The 2,092-nt window shown below is 36.7% G+C and overlaps 1 protein-coding gene across 2 annotated transcripts in view; it reads left to right on the top strand.

The window, feature by feature from the left end:
• The first annotated feature begins 953 nt into the window (after window positions 1-953).
• The window catches only part of LOC106870031 (uncharacterized), a 17,632-nt gene continuing 16,493 nt past the window's right edge, over window positions 954-2,092 (top strand). For both annotated transcript variants that reach the window (XM_052974342.1, XM_052974344.1), the window contains exon 1: window positions 954-1,178. The gene's annotated coding sequence lies outside the window, so the exon portion shown is untranslated. The remainder of the gene's footprint in view (window positions 1,179-2,092) is intronic.

Below are 2,092 nucleotides of genomic sequence, written 5' to 3' on the forward strand. Positions count from 1 at the left end.
AACGCAGTGATGGTAGCGGTGATGATGATGATGATATGGTGTTGTCAATGGTGGTGAGATCTTTATGTTGGTGATGATGATGGTGATAGTGACACTGTTTACGTTGGTGGTGGTGGTAGGTGAATGTTGCTATTTGTGATGGTGATGATTGATATTGACGTTGGTGATGGTAGTGGTGGGAATATTGATGGTGATGATGACAATGAAGCTGATGTGCTCTGGGGGTACATACACTATAATCAGGAGAAGTTGGTGATCCTGCAACCTGGCATCTGGATCCATCATCATCGTCATCATCATTATAAAGGCAGTGAGCTGGCAGAATCATTAGCACATTGGGCAAAATGCTTAGTAGCATTTCATTCATCCTTATCTTCCGAGTTCAAATTCTGCCGAGGTCGACTTTGCCCTTCATCCTTCCAGGGTCAATAAAACAAGTGCCAGCGAAACACTGGGGTCAATGTAATCGACTAGTCCCCTCCCCCAAAATTTCAGACCTTATGCTTATAGTAGAAAGGATCATCATCATCATCATCATCATCATCATCATAATCATTATTATTATTATTATTATCATTATTATTGTTATTATTATTATCCTCAGCACTATCTTATAATAGACCTCTCTGAGTATAAAATTTATGGCTTTTATCAATGTAACAAACCATTTATTTGTTTATTTTGTGATTTTCATTTCCTGGTTTCCAAACCACCAACCAAGTCCAGCAGTGGTTTATTCGTTTATTTTATTTATTTTTATATTTTGTAATTTGTCCTCATAATACACCATTCTGTAATAAAAGAACTCATCATCATCATCATCACAATTACCATTAAATTTAATTATAGTTGTTTGCTATATTTGGTAAAACTATTCCATAGTACTTATTGTGTGTGTATGTGTGTATGTGTAGATATGTGAGTGAGAGTGTGTGTATGTGTGTATTTATATCTGTGTCCATACATTAATGTATGCAGTGTGTGTGTGTGTGTGTGTGTGTGTTTCCACTCTACACTTCCAAATGTCTCCTGCTTACAGTCTTGAAACAAGACAGAGTTTCTGCTGCTCTCAAACAACCCAAATGGATTTCGGTTATATATACCTGTCAGGTAGAAACAGGGTACTCAGAGATTCTGTCCCATGTCATGAAGGGTCAAACAAACTTCCAACATTCAAAGTAAGTATAATATAATTTTAAGAAATCATCATCATCATCATCAACATCTTCATCATCATCATCATCATCATCATCATCATCATCATCATCATCATCATTTGTTCCGTCATTCTTCCCTTCTGTTCTTGTGATACTTTTCAGACTTATTTTGGATATTTCTGGTTGCCGATTGTAGCTATACTTCATTGCATACAGTATAGTTTTTTCAACTCCAGTATCGCAGTCCTACTGGTGTCTTCTGCATTTAAAAATAGAACCCCTGCCTCCTTCCCTTCTTGGTAAGTAAATATTACTTTTAGGGTGATACACACAGTGTGCATTGTGAGCAAATTTCTAGTTTTTTTCATCTAATTCCTGCAGCCCTGTCTTTGTCCCTTTTAGAATAGGAGCAGAGCATCTCAACTTTGGCATGGCCCACATACTGATTGTCTTAGTAACATTCCATTGATTTAATTTTGTTTCTAAGCACCTTCCTAATCCTTCACTTGTACTCTTTGGAGACATTCTCTTTCATTCCTCCTTCCATAACCTTATTCACGTGCAACATTCTTAGGCACTTGTTTCCTTCATTATTATCATTATTATTATTATTTTTATTACTAAGGCAGCAATCTGCCAGAACCGTTAGCAAAGGACAAAATGCTGAGTGGTATATTGCCTGTGTTTACGTTCAAAGTTCAAATTCTACCGAAGTCAGCTTTACCTTTCATCCTTTTGGGGATCGATAAAATAAGCGCCAGTTGAACTCTGGGGTCAATATAATTGATTCATGCCCTCCCCACCAAAATTGCTGCCCTTGTAGCAAAATTTGAAACCATTATTATTATTATCATTATTATCATCATCATTATTATTATTATTATTATTATTGCCAGTGCCCCTGGACTGGCTTGTGCGGGTGGCACATAAAAGAC

The sequence above is a fragment of the Octopus bimaculoides genome, chromosome 18, assembly GCF_001194135.2.
Source record: "Octopus bimaculoides isolate UCB-OBI-ISO-001 chromosome 18, ASM119413v2, whole genome shotgun sequence".
Taxonomy (NCBI): domain Eukaryota; kingdom Metazoa; phylum Mollusca; class Cephalopoda; order Octopoda; family Octopodidae; genus Octopus; species Octopus bimaculoides.